Source organism: Camelus bactrianus, chromosome 1 (assembly GCF_048773025.1).
Source record: "Camelus bactrianus isolate YW-2024 breed Bactrian camel chromosome 1, ASM4877302v1, whole genome shotgun sequence".
Classification (NCBI taxonomy): Eukaryota; Metazoa; Chordata; class Mammalia; order Artiodactyla; family Camelidae; genus Camelus; species Camelus bactrianus.
The window spans coordinates 26,601,606-26,615,761 of record NC_133539.1 but is presented as its reverse complement, the minus strand read 5'-3'; the positions used below and the strand labels follow the sequence as shown (position 1 = coordinate 26,615,761).

At 33.3% G+C, this 14,156-nt stretch overlaps 1 long non-coding RNA gene across 7 annotated transcripts in view; it reads left to right on the top strand.

Annotated features, from left to right (window-relative positions):
- LOC105073195 (uncharacterized) overlaps positions 1-14,156 on the top strand; it is a 731,725-nt gene that overhangs the window by 566,744 nt on the left and 150,825 nt on the right. For all 7 annotated transcript variants that reach the window (XR_012506244.1, XR_012506239.1, XR_835673.3 and 4 more), the window contains exon 5: positions 9,241-9,298. This is a non-coding gene — a long non-coding RNA (uncharacterized LOC105073195). The remainder of the gene's footprint in view (positions 1-9,240; positions 9,299-14,156) is intronic.

The window sequence follows — 14,156 nt, the reverse complement described above, 5'->3', positions numbered from 1 at the left end:
AATTTCCCTCCAAGCAACTTCTGTCTTCAGGCAAAAAGCAACAAGCCACATTTATTCTATGCCCATTGCAAATAGCACTTCTAAACCTCTCCACAGCTTTTTTGCAGCTGACTGGTCGTGATAAAGAAAATTCTTTCAGATTGCTTCAGCAGATACCGAAACTGAACGGTGCTAATACAAAAAATTGATCAAAAGCCAGCAACCGAATCTTTGCCATCTGAAAAACTGTGTAGTCTAAGACATTTGGGAAACCATTTGGAGAACTGAAAAATTGAAAAAAAAAAAGCCCCTCAAATTTATCTGACTTTCTCATTAACCATTAATGCATCCTGAGGTCTTGCTGAAATACAGCTTCTGATTCAGGAGGTCCTAGGTGGTGCCTAGGTGCCTGACAAGCCCCTAGGAGAGGTTACAGCAGGTCTGCCCTGCAGCAACACTTGGTCCATGTGGTCCACTTCCCCATGGATTTCCCTACTTCTTTTTCTGTTAAATGTCCTTCCTGCATTTTTGTTGTCATTGTTATCTCTTTCCACAGTTTTGATAGTATTACAAGACATACTCAATTTTACTAATGGAGTTCACAACCTGGTATGGCTCATAACCCAAATATTTATCAAATATTTGTTATACTTAACATGAAGGAAAAAAGACTGGCCTTTACCCTTTTAAAAGGAGGTTTTTGTTGTGGTTGTTTTCAATCTGCTTTTCAAGAATTTCTGGCTTCATTTGGTAAACTATTTTATTTTTCCATCTTTTACTGTGTTAATCACTTTAAGCCAGTTATATTTGGGTTTTTTCCCTATTTTTTTCTATCTTTATTGAAATAAAGTTAAAATATAACTTTGTGTAGGGTTAAGGCATACAACATGATGATCTGATACATGTATATATTATGAAATGATTACTACGATAAGGTTAACACTTCTATCACTCACATAATTACCACTTTGCCTGAGTATGTGTGATAAGAACATTTCAGATCTACACTCTTAGCAACTTTCAAGTACATAATGCAGTATTGTTAACTACACTTACCATTCTCTACATTAAATCCTCAGAATTTATTCATCTTATAACTGGAAAGTTTGCCCTTTGACCAACATCTTCCCATTTTCCTCATCCCCCGGCCCCTGCCCATCACTGTTCTATTCTCTGTTTCTGAGTTTATAAGCTAGAGATATTTGAGTATGTTCTATGCTCTGTACCCTATCCTGGGAATAAAAGATAAATAAGACCTTTTTATTCTTTTTAATGAGCTTGCTACCCAGCCCAAAAGGCAGAGCCATGTTTGTGAAGCTATGTCTGCTGGGAAGGGGCAGTGAATGTCACAAAATAAGTGGCACTTTAACTATGCTTTGATGAAGGATAAGATTTTGCCAGCTGACATTAAAAGTAATACAACTTAATAATAAACTTAATGAAGTGTAACATTTAATGAGGACCTAACACGGACAAGATACAATGTTGCTCAGGAACAATGTTAGAAGTTAAATTTCTGAAGATATGATTTAATATTCAACATGCTATCTCTCCATGTATAATTATCACCATACCGTTGAAGACAAGGGTTTCGTTGCCATAACTTCTGTTATAGAAACATTCTCCATACTCACTACCAGTTCTTGAAGATTTCTAGAACACAGGAATTGAGACCAGAGAAGATGGGTATATTACAGAAAACTTTTAACATTGTTAAGCATTCACTGTGTGGGATTTAATTGAATTGAATAGAAGGTCATGATTTTCTTTGCAGGTACAATCTCTCTTTGACCCCTGAACCACAATGAATGAGGTTTGACAACGCTGAAGCTTCCATGCTGTGAAGGAAGCTCTAGTGTAGGCATTGCAGGTGACAGTTCTAACTGCGCCCAGCCATTGAGCCCTCCCATGTGAGTGACAATGCCTTCGATGGCTGCCCTCCACAGTCATCTCTGTCTCCCCAGCCAAGGCCCCCAGACATATTGGAGACAAGCAGTCTCACTGTGCACTGTCCAAAGTTTGCACTGGCAAAATGCATGAGCTTAAAACAAAAATATTTTTGTTTTACTCCACTAAATTTGAAGTGGTTTGTTGTTATGACTCTTGGCCTCCTGTCTTAATAGGCTTAGGTTTTTAAAGGCATATTTGCTTAAGTCATCATATTCTAGTCATTATAGTCTAGATGGAGTAAGCTAGTATCTGAGGGAACATATTCTTCAACAGACCTAAGGAGATATATTTTCTTTCCTGGTCATTTATCCGTTTTTATAAACCATTACACAGAAATCAGTTTCTATAACATTAGAATTCCTTCTAGTTTTCAAGGACTTTATTTTCTTTGTTCATCTTCAAAATCCCCACAGCTGCATCCTGACCCCTTCTACCTTTGTGCTTGTTCCCACACAAGTCAGTGTAATGGTTGGAAGAGGTTGAAAGGAGTCTAAGTAAGGATGTGCTTGCTTTCCCTTTTAGGTACATGACATGCCCTCCTTAGACAGTTAGTGTAGAGCAATAACCCTCTGTATTGTCCTCATAGTAAATCACTGACTTATGATGTATATTTTCTTCTGCTGACTGTAGGAGCAGGTTGACTTACACTCCCCAGCTGGACCCTGGTGCCCAAAAGAGTCATGGGCATCATTTGTCAGAAGGGCCTTGTAGGTCCCTCCCTTAGAGCTGTGTTTCCTCTCCCATCCCCGCACTCTGATGCTGACTCTGTCCATCATCTCAGCTGGGTTCTGGATGTTCAGAAGGTGCTGCTGCCCTAGGAGGACTTTGAGAGGACCCCGTATCCATTGTGCAGGTAGATAAGAGTAGGAAGATGTAAGAAAAGAAGATCTCATGGTAACCATATAGCCTTTGAAACTGTACTGTTAAGATTCATATCTCAGTTTCATAACTTATGTGTTATATGGCCTTGGGCAGGTTAGTCCCATTTTCTGTTCAATGGATATGATGTTATAAGAGTTCCTGTTATGCAGCGTATTGTGATGACTTTTAAATTACACAAAACACGTAAGTGACTGGCACATAGTCTCTGCTTTAAAGCAATGTTTGCTCTCATCAAGGGCCTCCAGTGTAATGGAGGTGGTTCTTTTTTCTCATCTGCACATCCTCTGTTTTATCTCTCCATTCCCCTAAACTTTGATTCTTACCATATTTGGTTTTCTGTTATTTTTTTACATTCTTTTTTTTTTCCATTCTTCATAAAAACTCTGTTGTGTTTGATGACATTTGATTTACAGAAGCAAAGCTTTCTATCCTTTTCTCCAGCATAGTGACCAGCTTGCTGGCACTTAATGCAGATGTGGTTATCATAAGTACAAAGACCCAGTTCAAATGAACCCTTATTTTTCTGTGCCCATTGTTAGGGTGAGCTTTAACTTGAAAGATAACCCTGTTGGGTTTCACTGCTTAATTTCTTAAACCAATTACTTCTCTAACCAGGCACAATTATCTTTTGGACACACTGATTTGTTCCCAGGTTCAAAGATATTTTAAAAACAATACCCTTCTTGCGCTCTTCTAAAGTTAACTGTGCTTTAGAACAAAGCTAAGGCTGTGAACAGAATTATATTATGTGACAAGTCTATTTTAATTTCCCGGAAATAACCATGATTTCGCAAGGTTGCTCAATTCCTTGCAGATTGCAAACAAAGCCAAAACCCTGGAACGACTTAGTATAACACCTTTTCTCACCTTCTTCAGCAAGGGCAACTTCAGCTCTGTCACTGCTGGATTCATTTTTCAGGTGGTAGGATATATTTTTCATAAGACAGTGATCTCTATAATTCCTAGTCATATACCAGATTCATATCTTAGAAATCTGCTGAAAATTACTGAAGAAAATCATTCTGAAAATTACTGGTCATAGATTTATCAGGTGTGTGATTAAAACACAAATCAAAGGGAAATTGTTTACTGATGCCCTTTAATAAAGTTACAAACCACAAGCAGTCAGCTATCTTTTGGAAAATAAATAATAATAAAAAAATACATCAAGTTTAGAAATGAATCCTTCATTTGTCTTGTGTGTTAAAGTCATATAATTTTATTTCTATCTAAATTAAAATATTTTATTGTCTCATTTTTCTCCTATACATTTCAAATTAATTTTATTAAGGTGTAATTTACCTATAATAACGCATATCCATTTTAAGAGTATAGTTCTATAAGTGTTGGCAAATGTGTACAGCTGGGTGATCATCAACACAAACTAGAATATTTCTAGCTTTCTAAAATGTTCCCACATGCTTTTATTGTTAGTCTCTCCCTGACCCACTTCTAGCCCCAGACAAGCCATTAACTGATCTATTTATGTCACGATAGATTAGATTTATTTTTCTAGGAGAATTATATGTATGTTTTATGTCTGGCTTCTATTGCTCAGAATAAGTTTTTGACATTTATTCACATTGTGTATTATCATTAGTTCATTCCTTTCCCTTGCTGAATGGTATTCCTACTATGAATATAATACCATTTGTTTATCTGTTCATGTGTTGATAGGCATTTATGTTATTTACAATATTTGCTATTAGGAATAATACTGCTATGAATATTCAGTCCAAGTTTCTGTGAAATCATAGGTGTTTCTTTTTTCTGAATAATTACTTAGTAGTGAAATTGTTGGACCTTTTAAGTGTATGTTTAACTTTATAAGAAAATGTGAAAGTATTTTCCAAAGTGGTGGAACCAATGAAAATTCCTGAGAGCAAAGTCTAATAGTTCCATTTTCTCAACACTTCTATTTTTCTTAGATGTTCATGTGAACATATTATGGTATCTAACTTTGCTTTAAATTTGCACTTCCCTGTTAATTAATGTTAGGCATATTTCTATGAATTAATCATCTGTGCATCTTCCTTTGTGAAGTGTTTATTTAAACCTTTTGCCCATTTTAAAATTGTTTTTGTCTTTTTATTATTGATTTGTAGAAGGTTTTTATATTTTATGAATACACATGCTTTGTCAGATATTTGTACTAAAAAGATTCTCTCCTAACCTGTTACTTACTTTTCATTTGTTAATGATGTCTTCGAAGAGCAAAAGTTATTGATTTTAATATAATGTTCAATTGGGTTTTCCTTTTATAGTTAGTGCTTTTTTTTGTCCTCTCTAAAAAAATCTTTACCTAACTCAATGTTACACTATATTCTCCCATATTTTCTTTTAGATGTTTTTTGTTTTAGCACTTAATTTTAAGTATGTGAACAATGTCTAGTTATTTTTGCATTTGAAGTGAGATAAGGGTCAAGGATCATATTTTGAAGATGGATATCTAATTGTTCCAACACCATTTGATGAAGATTATTCTTTCCTCCATTGAATTACTCTTGTTAAAAATCAATTGACTGTATATATGTGGGTCAGGGTCTGGACTCTCTATTCTAGTCCACTGATACAGTTGTCTGTACTTGTACCAGTACCTCACTTGTTTTGATTGCTGTAACTTCGTAAGTCTTGCTATCAGGTAGTGTACATCCTCCCGTTTTTATTCCCTTTCAAAATTGTGTTGGACTTTCTGAGTTCTTTGAATTTCCATATGGATTTTAGAAGCAATTTTTGTTTATTTTTACAAAAAAGAAAATCTCTAATCATGCTTTTATTTTGATTAGCATTGTAATACATCTATAAATCAATTTGGAGAAAATTGACATCTTAACATTAAACATTCCAGTCCATTAACATGGTATTTTATCTACATGTTATTTAGACTTCATGTAATTTCTCTCAGCAGTGTTTTATAGTTTCCAGTGTACAAGTCTAACATACATTTTTTTCTGTTTATACTTAAATTTTTTAATTTTAGATATTATTTTAAATAGTATTATGTTTATAATTTTATTCTCCAATTCATTGCTATTATATTAAAACACAATTGTCCTTGTATATTAAACTTGTGTCTTGCCAACTTTGCTAATCTCAAATATTTGTTCAAGTAGCATAGTAGCTATTTTGTAGATATTGTAGAATTTTTCATGTACACAATTATGTCTACTGTAAATAAAGGCAACTATACTTTTTTTTTTCCAAAATGCTTTTTTCTTCTTTTCACTCACTTACTAAACATTCAAGCACAGTGTTGAAGAAAAGTGGTAAAAACAGAATTTTTTTGGCCTTCTTCCCAATCCTGATGGTTAGCAAGTTGAAGGGTAGACAAAAACCATTCAGCCTTTCATCAGTAAGTTTGGTGTTAGCTGTTGATTTTTCATAGATGCCCTTTATCAAGCTGGGGATATGCTAAGAAGTTTTTTTGTTTACTGAAAATGGATGCTAAATTTTTTCAAATGCTTTGGCTTGCATCTATTGAAAAAATTATATGATTTTTCCCCATTGTTTTATTAATATCATGTATTACTTTAACACTTGTTGAATGTTAAACCAATCTTGCATTCCCAAGGTAAATCTCACTTGGTCATAATGTGTTAAGAACTTTGCGTTTTGCTGGATTTGCTTTGCTAATATTTTGTGAAGAGTTTTGATTCTGTATTTACGAGGGAAAACTTTTCGTTTCATATGACATCTTTCTTTGGTTTGGTTGTCAGGATAATGCTGACCACATAAAATGAGGTGGGAAGTGCTTCCTCTTATTTCCTGAAATAGCCATGTACACTGAGATCATTTATTCCTTGAATGCTGGATGGAATTCTGTCACCGAGGCCATTTGAACATGAAGTTAGCTTTATGAGAGGGATTTTTAAGTTATGAATTCAATTCCTTTAATAGATTTGGGGCAGCTTAGTTTTTCTGTTTCTTCTTGTCAGTTATAGTAATTTATGGATTTCTTTCTTTCCAGGAATTTGTCCATTTTATCTAATTTATTAAATTAAAAAAATTATCTATTCCTTTACTATCTTTAATGACTTTTAGAACTACGAGATACCCCTTCTTTTATTCCTAGTACTGATGACTTGTATATATTATTTTTTTCTTAATCAGTCTACCCGCAGGTTTATCAGATTACTCATTTAAAAAACCAGGTGTTTAGGGCGGAGGGTATAGCTCAGTGGTAGAGTGCGTGCCTAGTAGGCACGAGGTCCTAGGTTCAATCCCCAGTACCTCTATTTAAATAAACAAACAAACAAATGAAACTAATTACCTCCCCCCTCCAAAAAAAAACATAGTAAAGTTCACAAATCTTAAACATAGTTCTTAAGAAATCTACAAATGAATACACTCATATAACCACCACGCTGGTTCAGGTATATAATATTACCAGCAAACAGAAGCCTCCCTCATCATCTTCTAGTCAATATTTTCCCAAAGTTAACTACTCTTATAACTTCCACCACCCTTAATTGGTTTTGCCTGGTTTGGAATCTCATAAATGGAATCATACAAAATACACTTTTATGTGCCTGGCTTCTTTGGCTCTTATTTATTTGCAAGATTCATTCATGTTATCATGAATAGCAGCAGTTCAATTTCCCAAGTTAAAAAAATAAGCAAATGCATAAAAAACAGCCTCTGGGTTTCCTGTCTTTTTATGGACTGTTCTTTACTACCATCTTCTCACTTATTTTTGTGTAAATATCCAGTTACATTCTAAAACTCTGGAGGGTAGAGAATATTTTCTGTGCTTCCCTTACAATAGCTACACAGTCCTGAGCACCTGGTTAATGTTAGTGAAGATTTATTGACCTGACTGGGATGATCAGAATTCTTTAGGATTTTATCACTGAAGTGGAAAGAGAACAAGGCTTGGCATTAAAGACCAATATTGAGTCTCCTCTACTTATTATCTTACTGACTTTGGATAAATCACTTAATTTTTTTGTTTCACTTTCTTTTCCTTAAAGTGGGAATAATATGACTTGCCTTACCCTGTTCCTAGTACAGTGAGAATTCAGTACATATACACAAAAGTACTTTGTCATTAGTAATCCAACAAATTCTTTACAAATATTTTATTAGTAAATGAAGCACTGACTTTTCTGACTCAAATCTTAAAATGTAATGGAATCCCTGGCTGTCATTTTCTGGCAAATCTGCCTGAATCCAACTGGGCAGGTGACGGGAAATGAGCAGGCTGGGCTGAGTCCATCTACAAATACGTCATGACACAATGTAGTGCCATGATGGGGCAGTGTGAAAAGGTGGAAAGAAGTGGAAAGTCCACCATGGGATGTGTATGATGGTTCATAAAATACAATGTTATTATAAAACATTGTCATAGTACCAATTCAAAGCATTCAAAATTTTTATTCATTTTTAAAATTTACGTATAGTAAAACTTAGGCTTTTGGGGGGGGTGGAGCTGGCTTTTGGTTTCATTAATTTTCTCTAATTGTTTACCTAATTTGACATTCATTTTTTTCATTCTTGTCATTTTAAGTTTTATGTTTTTATTTATGCAGGATTAATTTGCTTTCCTTTTATACTTCTTGAGATAGAAGCTTAGAACATTGATATTGGCATTTCCCCCTTCTAATAAAGCATTTACAAATTTATCCTAAGCACTTCTTTAGCTATATCCCACAAATTTTGATATGCTATGCTTTTAATACTATTCAGGATAAAATATTTTCTAACCTCTCGAGTTCTTATCTTACTAATGAAGTTTACAGAACTGAAATGCTTAATTTCCAAATATATTGGCAATTTTTATATATCTTTTTATAATATATATCTCTAATTTAATATTTTGATGTTATCATAAGTATAATTTTAAGTTTTATTTTCCAGATTTTCATTGCTAGAATATAAAAACCCAGTTGAACTTGATATATTGTTGTTTATTCCAGTGATTTTGCTAAACTGAAATACTTGTTCTAGTAGTCTATGATTCCTGTACAGTAAACTACACATACTTCAGATGTACAATTTGATGAATTTTGATAGTTGTATACACCAATGAAACCACCACCACAATCAAGACAGTTACTATTTCCATCACTCCCCAAGAAGTGCAAATTTCAAACTTACATTTCTTAGTATTTTCTGTGTTCGTATCATGTTTTCTGCAAAGAAAGACAGTTTTACTCCATTCTTTCCAGTTTGTATTCCTCTTAGGTGTCATAGAACACATTCGGTATAATTTCCACCTTTTAAAATCTTCCACCCTTTTAAATGTGGTGTGTCTTATGGCCTCATACATATCTATTATGGTGAGTATTTCATGCACACTTGAAAAGGACATGTATTTTGTCGTTGCTGAATGGGGTGTTTTCTAAATGTCAATTAGATCATGTTAGGTAATAATGTCCACATCTTCTAGATTCTTTCTGATTTTTTTTCTGCTTGTTCTGTCAATTACAGAAAGAAGAGAGCTGTAGCCTCCAACTCTAACTGGGGAAGTGTCTGTTTCTCCTTTCAGGTATGTCCAGTTTTACCTCAAGTACTTTTAAGCAGTTCTACCATGCATATACTCTTTAGGATTGTCATGTTTTACATATACACATTTTTTTTAATTGAAGTATAGTTATAGTTAGTTTGCAATGTTGCATCAACTTCTGGTGTACAGCATAACGCTTCAGCCATACATGAACATACATATAAATTAACCTTTTTATTTTTTATAAAATGTCTGCTTATCCCTGATTACACCGCTTTCCCTAAATTTGATTTTGTCTGATATTCACACAGTCAACTCAGCTCTCTTATGTTTTGTATTTGCATGGTTTCATTTTTTTCTATCCTTTTACTCTTAACTTACTATGTGTTTGAATTTAAAGTGTATTTTTCCTTAATGAACACAGATTTATGCTGTTTTTTAATGTCTGAAAAGAGCTGTTTCATACATTTTGCCCAGTTTTCTGTTTGTTTCCATTGGGGTGATATGTCCAGTGCCATTATTTCCTCATGGCAGAATTTCTTCTATACATTTTTGTCCTGTGGTTCGTTGTGTGCGTGGCATTTAGTCTATACGCATTGTCACCTTCATGTTAATGACCACCAGACATACACTTTTCTTATTCTTGGCAATGCCTCTTTACACATTGAATAAAACCATTTGCATTCTGTTTTGTGATTCGAGGTAAAATGACTACTGCCAGTATAGAAATGGCATTTAGCATCACAACGCATTTATAAAAACCTCTCGGGACTAAAATACGTATCTATCTACATACTTCAAAATATGAACCATAGTGGGGATGAAAATCTCAGTTCCTCCATCCATGAAATACAAGCAAAGAAAGCAGAGTATTTCTTAAATAAATGACACGTACCTCCAACACTGAATTATAAGTTGATGATCAAAAATTGCTGGCACCTAATTCCAAATGAAAAACTAAATAATTAAGTATACACTTAAATGTTAAACATTAATTTCTTTTCATGTCTGATATTCAGATGTACAGAATGAAGTCTCAGTTATATTAATAATTTGGTGGAACTTATATTAAAAAGCTTGTGGTAAAATTTTTATTAAGAGGAGTAATATAATCACATACAATTTATGGCTTAAAATGTTTCATATCACTATAATTGGATGTGTCAAATTTTATTTAAGCCTGATAGTATGGTTTCTGTATTTTATAATTCTTTTTGAACTGAGCTACCAAATTTATTCTATAAAGATTACTTTTTTCCAAATTTGTGCCTTAAACATTACTAAACTATATTTTCTCGATTTTAACAAAAGTTCTTAATGAGTGAATCTCTAAATGTTAGAAAAGTCTACTGATTTGTCATTCCTTTCATCTTTACATATTGATAACATACTCCCTTAATTACCATTTGTGTAGTGTCTACAACATTTTTTTAGTAGAAGTTGATTTCTTTCCACCCTGAGACTGATTTCTAGGTTACTTTATACAACATTGGTTGGCAACACACATAAACGTCCAGGTAGATATAGATCATTATTTTAAATTCAACCTATTATATCCCACCAAACTTTCACTGCATACAGTTATTATTACAAAATTTACCTGTTGTGGATTATCTACTATCATCAACAAAGAGAATGTGATATACAAAAAAAATAGGTAATCATACCTCAATTTCAGCCACAAAGAACAGTTTTTGTATAGAATTTAATGTGGTCTTCATAGAGAGAAATTTAACTGATGAAATAGTCAAGTTCTATGAAACCTAGAATTTCTTACATAAATGTATCTGTATTTTACCTAGCGCCTATAATTTTATGGGAAAATGAACTGGGTGTGTGGAAACAGATCAGAATTGTTGGGTGAAGGGAATTTTTAAGCAATATTTTTTATTTTGAAATATTGTAAGCTAGAGAAAGGCTTAAACATTACTATTATTTTAATAAATATCACCTACAAATTCAAATTTTTTCCATACTCATATTAAATTTTTTACTGAATAAAATTCTGGAGATAAGCTGAATTCTTTTATGTACCCCTAATGAACACCATTCCATTTCCCTCTTCCTCCCAAGAGGTAAACACTCCCTTGACTTGCTATTTGTCATTTCCAAGCATATTTTCTAATACTAGACAACATATACATGTATGAATCAACATGTATATATTCTTTGGGTCATATTTTTAAAGTTCTATAAATAGTATTATACATATTCACAATTCTATAACTTGCTTTTTTTCTTAAGTAGATATTTATGATTTATGTAGCTTTGATTTATTAATTTAACTGCTATATACTATTCCAATTATATGACTCTAAAACAACATATTCATCAATTCTCCTATTGCTGGACATTCTTGTGATTTCCAGCTTTTCACCATTATAGAAAATGCTAAAATGAACATTCTTGTGAGGCCCTTCTTTCAAGTATATCTGAAAGTGCAGTGCTGAGCGAGGTTATGTCCATTTTCAATATTTCTAAAAATAACCAAAGGAATTATGCAAATTTACAAGACCACTAGCAGTGAAGAAAGGTCAATAGAATATTTTTATAGATTGATTTTAATGGAAATCAAAAATCAAATTAATACTTTAGTCATATTTTGTTTATTATTTACAGGGACTCAAATGACATTTCTATATAAGTATTTCAGTAAATTTAAGTATTTAAGAGTGTTTCAGGAAAACTTTGACATGATCTTATGGTACATGTTATTATAGCACCTGAATCTTAGTTATTAGCAGTTAATTATTGGTCATATGTTCAGAACTCTCCTTGATTCAATAATCATTGTTTAACCATTCAAATAAGGTGTTAGAACCCTTTTCTCCTGGCTATCTTGTTTCTATTTCTTCCATAACAGTCTCAATAATAAACATTTTTCCTGAGACTACTACCCACACTAAAAGTACCCTCATATCACTTTAATTTTTCATGATAACTTCTGAAAGCACCGAGTGGAAAGTTTCATTCTGCTGAGCACAACCTGCTGACTTCCCAGTGTCATGCTACATTTCCTTCACACCAGGCTACTCACTTGATTTGTGTTTCTTGTAATCTCAGGTTGCTCCTGTGCCATCTCTCGTCTCCTGAGATGGATGCTGTCTTCTCTTTCCACATCACCTTCCCCATGAATTCCATGTGCAGCAAAAGAAAAAAAAAAGATTAGAGGGACCCCTGAGGACTTTATTCCTTATTATGATCCAATCATTTGCTGCAGTGACAAATAATTTATCAATATTATACAGGTCCTCTCCTGATCTGATTGATCAATCATTCCCAACTTAGACATTTTAACTACAAGGGAGATAAATATTGAAAAGATCTGATCTTGCACCAGACATCTGAATGCATTTTCTTGGGTGTATTATTGTCTTAACATTATAATGGCTAAGAAATTGAATACATTATTTATATTAGCATAATTTCAATTCAATACTTTGAAAGAGATTTTAGATTCCTAAATATGTAAGCATGCAAGGACCACTGAAACTCATTACACCAGCAAGATGACTCACTGTTATCATTCTTTGTGATCTACACACTTGTCTACATTATGTACATTAGTCCACAAAGAATTCACTCAACAAACTTTCATAAGCTGGTGGACTATACCATCATCACATACTGAACAATGTAGCAAGTCATTATGATAATGATCTGATTGAAAAAAAGCGAATAGACATTCTTAAAATGTCTTTTCCACAACTATGTTGTGTGGATGTTTCTTATGTTTCCAGATAAATAATATTTTGTATTTCAGAAAATTAAACTCTTAACCACTATGTAATGCAGTTTATGGTTTTGAGTTGTGCTCTGGAGCCTGATTGCCTGAAAGAAATTTTGTCAATACCTAACAAAACTACATATGGTGCAATTATCTTTTTACCCAGAAACCCCACTTCTAAGAATCTACCCTAAAGGTAAGGCTCAAACAATATGGAAATGAACATATACACATGGTTGTTCATTCCAGCAATGTTTATAGTTACAAAATACTGGGAACTATCTCAAAACTCACATATGGGAGAATGGTTGAGTAAGTTATGGTACAGTCACAGAATGGAGTACAATACAAACGTTCTTTGTGAAATGATGGAGGAAATTTCCATGATATATTGTTAAGTGAGAAAAGCAAATTGCAAAAGAACAGCCTACCCTTCTTGTAAGAAAGAAAGAATGTAAGAAAATACATTTATCTACTTATTTGTGCAGAATAAATGCAGAAAGAACAAAAATAGAAACTCAAGAAATTTGTTACCTATAAGAGTTGGCTGAGAAAGGGATGGAATGCAGGAAATTCTCTCTCTGACTCTTTCTTATACAGATGCATGTGATAGCATTTGGACATATCCACATAATCCAGGATACTCTCTTCATCTCAAACCCAGAATATAATCATGTTTTGAGCTATGTAAGGTCACATTTATAGGTTCCAGAAATTAGGACATGGATACCTTTTGGGGGGCCATTTTTCAGATTCCCATAATATTCATGAGTCCATACCAATGTAAATAATTACATAAATTGAGAAGGGGCAGACTTTCATTAAAGACAAATTCAAATTTTACAAAATATAAAAGAAATGAAGGAAATAGAAAATCACCATAGGCAAACACTACAGTAATAACTGTTGCAGAAAATAAATTCCACTAATATATGCTTACATCAGGGGGCAAAAGTTTGAAGAAAAAGAGATATTTGCATAGTCTCAAAGTATTTCTCTGAAGTATCTGCCTTATCAATTACAAAGTAAAACATAATAATTTTATGTGAGAAACTTAGCAGACACCACTATAACCAAGAGATCAATGACTAGACATACCAACACTACCTGCCCTCAGGATAGATGCCCCAAAAAAGAGACAATAACATTTTTGTGGTATTCTTGCCAAAATGC